The sequence below is a fragment of the Pinus tabuliformis genome, chromosome 2_1, assembly GCF_031772625.1.
Source record: "Pinus tabuliformis cultivar Carrire ecotype Pingquan chromosome 2_1, CPIR1, whole genome shotgun sequence".
Taxonomy (NCBI): domain Eukaryota; kingdom Viridiplantae; phylum Streptophyta; class Pinopsida; order Pinales; family Pinaceae; genus Pinus; species Pinus tabuliformis.
This window is the reverse complement of record NC_142299.1, coordinates 302,967,607-302,976,284: the sequence shown is the minus strand read 5'-3', so window position 1 is coordinate 302,976,284 and position 8,678 is coordinate 302,967,607.

Here is an 8,678-nt window from a genome sequence, read left to right as displayed (position 1 = left end):
ACTACCACATGTACCTGTACTTGTACCTTGCTGCAACTTGTGCATAATCTCCATATATATGACATCATGCTGACTTGCCTACAAGATCATATCCTGTAAGTCTGTCCCATAGGAGCTCATAGCTTCTAAGTGATTTACTTGTACCCGTTTGCTAAGAGCATCTGGCATTATGTTCTATTTAACTTTGATATACCTGATATGAAAATTAAACTAACTGATCGTAGTCAACCACCGAGCCTACCTACCATTCAGATTCGGTTGGTCAAATATATACCGCAAACCATTGTGATCACTCATCAATGTAACCCTCCTGCCCAGAAGATAATGTCTCCACATCTTCAATGCATGTATAATCATTTCCAACTCAAGATCATGTGTGGGGTAGTTTTGTTGCTCATCAATTTTCTTGACTCATAACATACCGCCTGTCCATCGTGGATAAGGACTCCACCAAGTCCCTTCTTGCAAGCATCTGTGCATACCACAAACTCTTTGTCCGAATCTGCAATCTTTAACACTGGTGCATGTATCAACAACTGCTTAAGTTGCTTAAAACTAGCCTCACACTCTTCTGTCCATTCAAACTTCTTACCTTTCCTCTGCAATGATGTGATATGATAAGCAATCTGTGATAAGTTCGTGATGAACCTCCTATAATAGCCTACCAACCCCATTAAAGATCTCACCTCATCTACATTCCTAGAGCTACCCACACCATGATGGCTGTTGAGTCTTGAAAATGTCATTCATTTCCATTACACTTTCACTATTATGTTCATTATATCACCTCCATTTCACCTCCATTTCACTACTATGTCACCACATTCATCCCACTTTCATTATCATTGGGCTACCTTTATGTTTTTCCAATATTTATTATTTCTAAGCCTTTTAAGTGAATTTGTGGTTAAACATTAGAAAATAATGTGCATATGCTTATACCTAACCAATGGGTTGAGTTTGTTGACATGTGTAGGTTGAAAGGAGACTTCTAGAAGACCCTTATGTGGCACTCTAAGGCCAAATTCGAATTTGGTTGGAAAGAATCATGGGATCATGAGGATATGTGTCACATCTCCTAATTGTATTGTAACTCTAAAAGACATGTGTCTTATCAGTTCCTATTTTGATTAGGACTCTAGAGGTAGAGGGAGAGATTCATGGTTTATCATTAATGAGAAGGCTCTCATCTTTTTGTATAAATAGGAGGTCTCTCTCCTTCATTAGTTAGTCTTTTTTTTAGTCTCTCTTTAGTCTTTCCTTTAGTCTTTTCTTAGTCCTTTTAGTTTGTTAGTCCCATGGCTTTTGAAAGCTTTGGAGAGCTTTGTTGTACTTTGCACTTTTGAAGAAATTGAATAAAGCTTTGATGTTCTCAACATGGAAGCAGATGTGAAGTAGATGTCATGGAGCATATTAGGATGTAAGTAGATTAGATTTCATTTTGTAAATATTGCTTTGTAGAATGTAAGGTAGATTAGATTTTCATTCATGCAATTTTAAGTATGCTTTGATTTCATAGGTAGAAGGGGGCCCCTGCCTTGTACAGTTTGAATTATTGCATTTTATTTTCTCCCGGGATTTGTTTTTATGTTTATGTATTTGCTTTACAAACTAATGGTATTTGAAGTTGACAGGTTCAAGCTGCTGCCTTTGTTTTTATAGCTGATTTTTAATTTTATTTCTCAAAGAGCTGCTAACACATAAATGATCTTCATCATAAATTGTTATATTTTAAGATCAAAATATCACTAACTTGCAGCTGGCTTTGAGTGCTTTTCAGACTGTTCTTTCACTACTTTCTAACCATACTTTGCATAGTACATATGGCTGAAGTAGAGAGTTAGAAAGAGCAAAATATTATTACTAGTCTTTAAAGTAGATTTTTGGTTTTAAGTGCTTCTTAGACTAATCTTTCACTACTTTCTAATCATACTTTGCATAGTACATATGGCTGAAGTAGAGAATTAGAAAGAGCAAAATATTATCATTAGTCTTTAAAGCAGATTTTTCTCACTTTTCTAATTCAACTTAAGCTACTTTCTATCCGTGCTTTACACAGTACATGTGCTTAGAAGCATCGAGTTAGAGAGAGATAATCTTTATCTTTGGTTTTAAAAGTGACTTTCTTTTCTTTTATTTGCAGCAACATGAATGGTGTCTAGTGCCATTGGAAGTGGTCATTTACTTTCAAGTCATTTCAAGTTCTTTGCTTTCAGTTTCATTTCAAGTTATTTCTTTCAAGCTCTTTCTTTGCAAGTTTAAAAGTTTGATTACTTTCTAGACTTATTTCTAACTACTTCCTAATCGTGCTTTACACAGCACATGTGTTTGAGGCAGAGTTTTAGGAAGAGTTGAACATTATAACTGGTCTTTAAAGTGGTTTTTCTTACTTGTCACCTTAGAGCTTGACTACTTTTTGGACTTATTTATGACTACTTCTTAATCGTGCTTTACACAACACATGTGTTTGAAGCAGAGTTTTAGGAAGAGTTGAACATAAACTATAAAACAACGAAGTAAGAGAAAGGTTAACTAAGCACATATAGTGCACCACACTTCATCAGTTTACGATACCCGGATTGATAATTTATGTAGAGCAATTTAAGACGTTAAATTGACTAAACATTTTGGCGCCGTTGCCGGGGAAGTGTAATTAGGAGACCTTATTTCTTACATCTGGAAAAAAAAAATTTATAATCCTTGAGTATGCTCTCCTCTTGCACTTTGTGTGATCTGGAGGATCAGAAAAAGGATTGTTAAGTAAAAAAGACAAAACAATAATTCTTGAATATGCTCTCCTCCTACACTTTGTGTGATCTGTAGGATCAGAAAAAGAATTGTTACAAAAAAAAATAGGAGACAAAATAAACTTCATCACTTCAATTGATTCAATAAAAAAAAAAAATGAAAAAAAAAAATAAAAAAATAAAACTCAAGTGCTTTGATAGGTTCAAATTGTCCAAAATTGTCTGGTTATGCTTTGTAGTGGTCTTCAAAACACTGTATCTTGTTCAAATAAGGTTTTGCAACTTAGTTGCAGAAACTGCCCTGATCCCGCAGCTATCTGACAATCCTGCAGCTGTTTCAAGGTTTAACAAGTTACAGGCATCTAATAAAAAAACCGACCACATGGGCATCTCCAGAATTGTCCCGACATGGATCCTATCCTAGTCACCCAGCTCAGATCGATGAAAAACCAGCCTAAGACCTCAGTCAAAGTCTTGTTTTTAACATGTTTTTCTTGAAGTATTTGCTGCCTGAAATTGAAAATCATTAATCCTTTTTATAAAAATTTTACAATTTCAGAGAAGAAAAAAAAGAGAAAAACAATCTAGGGCTATCTCCATTCTTAGTTTTCACTGTGGCTTCAATAAAAAAAAAAATATGCCTCCCTGTTCAAGCTTTGACCTGTTGATTCCTGTAGGAGGCATTCATCATTTAGTGGCGGATTTCTGAGTTGATTTCACATTTGGATAGCTACCTTATCAATTAGAAGCAGAGAATTAAACTTACTAATGATGGGCAAGAGCATATGGAAGAGATAGTTGAGCATCTGGTTGTGAAACTTCCCATTGCTTTACTAAATCATCCTTTATTTTCTCAACTGAGACCCTCAACCAAATTGAAGTACTGCAATAATCCCTGTAATCCATTTGGAGAACTGGTTGATGTCAAAGCTTCTGAATAATGCCAAATTAAATTGGGAGTCAACAAAGTCTTTATCATTACTGAGTGTTCTTGGTTCTGCCGCTGATGACTGAGCAGTATTCTATACCATGATCCATGCAGGTCCTTTGCATAACAAACATAATGCCAAAAAAAAAAAAAAGGACGCATTAAGCATATCGACGTGCACAACAACAGCATAAAGCTTGTATCTGAGCAAACCATTTCCCTTTCCACTCATCTAAGGTGACAAATCTAGTGTTTCAGGGAATGTTACCCTCTTGTTCAGCTTGCCAAACCTCCCAGTTTGAAATCGTTTCAGTGCAATTGTAAGAATAATAAGAGCCTGATGGACAGTAAGTCGTTTCAATGCCTTCCCATTTTAAGTCATCCAACACCTGCAAAACAATAGATCAGATAAGAAAGGCCGAATGCAAAAAGTGCAGAACAGAGAAAAAATTAACTCAGAGAAAAAACGCAAGACCTGAAAAACGTCAAACTTCACACCTTCGATTCTCCCAAACAGAGGCGAATTTCAAAAAACTAAAACATGGGTTTTGTTGCCAGGTGGGTTAATTAGATAACCCAGAAACCGATTTGGAAAATTCGTGGTGGTCTGGGAGAAATGTTCGGTTCTTTGGAGCCCGTTTTTGACTGCCGCGCGTGAAAATTAAGTGGTTGTTTGAATAACTCCGCGTACCTGAGGGAAAGAGTTGTGATGGGGATCAATTACATGCTGACTAAACATTTTGGCGCGCCTGTCTAGAGACGTGTTTCAATCAAACACGACTCTCGGTCATTAATCGTTGCCGGTTAAATGTTGGGTATCCAAAACATTAACGGTCTCTCTCTGCTAATTCTTATTAAAGACCTCATCCTGTGCACATGGACGGATATGCAGTGGTGAGCAGGTAAGTTACTAATATTTGGTATACCAGCACGATGCCCACATTTATTTGTCAATACGACTAGTATCATAATGGCAGTGGCGACTATCAGAATTAATAAGTTGGGCTAGTAGTGCTGCCAATTCTGGTTTGTAGAGCACAAGGACTGAGTATGTTATCAATGGCCCTTCTACTACTGTATGGGTTCTATATCACTGCTAATTCTGAGAAACAGTGAATACATATAACCAGTGAACGTATGTTACGGTTGTATTATGACTGCTAAGCCACCATTGAAGTAGTGTTTTAGAACAGAGCCGTAGAGTCAAGTGGAGGTGGAGGTTATTAAACCCCGCAGCTGTGTTTCAAACTCCATAATTCTATTTTTCAGCTGAAGTTTGAGATGGAGAAATTGCTTAGTTTGTTCGCACACAACCACTCCATTTCACAGTATTTTCTACACTCTGCAATCCCGCAGCCATTTAGTGATCCCGCAGCTGTTTTGTTAAACTCTAGGTTGTAGGTGTCATCAGGCAAAACAGGCCACATGGGTAGCTAGGGAAATTTCAGTACATGGATGGTGTCCTATCCATTCGGTCAAATTTGCTGAAAAAGACCCCGGTCAAAGGGAAGTCAAATTGGGTGTTATCACAAAGTCGCCACACTGAGTCGCCACACTAAGTCGCTGCATGTCAAGAAAAAAATAATAATTTTGAATCAATGAAATGAACAAGTTATTTTCTCACTTTTCTGAAGGTATTGATTAATTTTGGACTGATAATGAAAATTGAATGGCTAACTTTTTATTCAAGATTTTTAGATACAGAGCTGTTCCTCAATTCCGCAGCCAGAAAAACCTCATTGTTCAAATCAGCCTATCTTTCTCATACAGAATCAGATTTTGATGATTTAAGTACCATTGGAAAGATCTCAACAAGATCTATACAATGAGAAATATATCATCAGAGTTTGAAATGGCAAATAATGAAATAAATTGCTGAAAAGAAGCAACATCAACTTGAGGCACTAATTCCAAAGCAGGTATAAATTCTTTTGATTTTTCCTTTGAGAACTTGTTTCATTAATACAAATTCTTAGTTTTGTGTGTAAATATCATAACTAGAGAGATTGATCACCTCTCTCCTTTGATAATCTTACATTCCATTGCAGAAGAAGTATTAGTTTTTTTTGCAGGTTCCAGGAGGAAGGACAAATGACTACAAGGGAATGATGTCTCTCTAAGAGACCAATTTGTTTCATAAGAGGTTGATCCGCAACAAAGAGGAAATATGTTGATGCAAAATCAGATCCAAATACTTGAAAAACTTTCAGATACTATTGTCTCCATCACATCCATCCATCACATCCATACTCCATAATAAACCATTCACCTCATTCCACTCCATATTTTCCATTTTCATTCACATACACTTTCCATCTCTTTTTGTCCATTCATAACCCACCAATAAAAGCAAAAGGCTCATTCACATGCTTATTGCCCATTGTCATTTCTGTTCTCCATTGCCATTTTCCATTTTCACTTTCCATTCCTTGTCATTTTCATTCCGCAAATAAGCCCTGCTTCAATGCAAATTAGTCCATAGTCCTTTGAGTCTAAGTTCTTTGTAAAAACACCTTGAGACTTGCATGCCTTAATGGCAAGTTCTCATGCTGATAAACAATGGGAATACATTAATGTCCCTTGTTCGTCAGATCTTCTAGGTGACTCGACATCAGCAAATTCATTCGTACCTAGCAAGATGTGTTTGGGCATCTTGACTCTCATTGACATCAATGGTGAGAGTACTCGTGTTGACTAGTGGCATCCATTAATGGCCACTAAGCCAACAATTTCTTACTATGTTCGACATCAGAACATCTTTTCACATAGTAGGAATTGTGCCAATGAGTTTTGAAGACATGAAGACTATTATTTTCAGCATTTTGGAGCAGATTCAGCAAGTTTTAGTAGAAGCAATAAAAAGCCATCTTATCTCTCTATCCATGACTCCTCTTGTTCAGCCACTTGAAGAAGAATATGATTAGAAGTTTTCAGCCACCACACACATACAACTCATCCATTCCAAAGGGTAAGTGAAGGTACGGCATTTTCTAACTTTTAACCATAGAATTCCATAAAAAGCTAGAATGATACTTGTTGGAAAAACATTTCTCTTCCTCATTTCATAAAATTGCCAATACCATCAGTTGGGGGGGGGGGGGGGAATACATTCATATTCATATCTTTCCATGTCCATAACATATTCAAGAGCTCACATACTTCCAATATATATTAATTATTACATTGCTATTATGAGCATACAATGGCTTTTGAAAAAGTGCTTAAAGGATAAATTGGATACAAACAAAATCATGGTTGTCACACAAGAACCAACCATCATGCAATCCAATAAAGATATACTTAGCAACAATAATCAAAATATCATTACGCAAAGTTCAAAGATCAAAATAGAAGGCAACAAAAAAAAAATGGTTGTAACACAAGAACCAACCAGGTTGCAATTCAAGTGAAACACTTTGCAGAAATATGAAGTTATCAAATGATATCATGCAAAGTTAAGCCAAAGCTCAAGAATCAAAAGAGTCAATGTAATATATGTTGCATGAGGACATGCAATAGCTTCAGTTGGGGGGTATGTTGAGTCTTGAAAATGTCATTCATTTCCATTACACTTTCACTATTATGTTCATTATATCACCTCCATTTCACCTCCATTTCACTACTATGTCACCACATTCATCCCACTTTCATTATCATTGGGCTACCTTTATGTTTTTCCAATATTTATTATTTCTAAGCCTTTTAAGTGAATTTGTGGTTAAACATTAGAAAATAATGTGCATATGCTTATACCTAACCAATGGGTTGAGTTTGTTGACATGTGTAGGTTGAAAGGAGACTTCTAGAAGACCTTTATGTGGCACTCTAAGGCCAAATTCGAATTTGGTTGGAAAGAATCATGGGATCATGATGATATGTGTCACATCTCCTAATTGTATTGTAACTCTAAAAGACATGTGTCTTATCAGTTCCTATTTTGATTAGGACTCTAGAGGTAGAGGGAGAGATTCATGGTTTATCATTAATGAGAAGGCTCTCATCTTTTTGTATAAATAGGAGGTCTCTCTCCTTCATTAGTTAGTCTTTTTTTAGTCTCTCTTTAGTCTTTCCTTTAGTCTTTTCTTAGTCCTTTTAGTTTGTTAGTGCCATGGCTTTTGAAAGCTTTGGAGAGCTTTGTTGTACTTTGCACTTTTGAAGAAATTGAATAAAGCTTTGATGTTCTCAACATGGAAGCAGATGTGAAGTAGATGTCATGGAGCATATTAGGATGTAAGTAGATTAGATTTCATTTTGTAAATATTGCTTTGTAGAATGTAAGGTAGATTAGATTTTCATTCATGCAATTTTAAGTATGCTTTGATTTCATAGGTAGAAGGGGGCCCCTGCCTTGTACAGTTTGAATTATTGCATTTTATTTTCTCCCGGGATTTGTTTTTATGTTTATGTATTTGCTTTACAAACTAATGGTATTTGAAGTTGACAGGTTCAAGCTGCTGCCTTTGTTTTTATAGCTGATTTTTAATTTTATTTCTCAAAGAGCTGCTAACACATAAATGATCTTCATCATAAATTGTTATATTTTAAGATCAAAATATCACTAACTTGCAGCTGGCTTTGAGTGCTTTTCAGACTGTTCTTTCACTACTTTCTAACCATACTTTGCATAGTACATATGGCTGAAGTAGAGAGTTAGAAAGAGCAAAATATTATTACTAGTCTTTAAAGTAGATTTTTGGTTTTAAGTGCTTCTTAGACTAATCTTTCACTACTTTTTAATCATACTTTGCATAGTACATATGGCTGAAGTAGAGAATTAGAAAGAGCAAAATATTATCATTAGTCTTTAAAGCAGATTTTTCTCACTTTTCTAATTCAACTTAAGCTACTTTCTATCCGTGCTTTACACAGTACATGTGCTTAGAAGCATCGAGTTAGAGAGAGATAATCTTTATCTTTGGTTTTAAAAGTGACTTTCTTTTCTTTTATTTGCAGCAGCATGAATGGTGTCTAGTGCCATTGGAAGTGGTCATTTACTTTCAAGT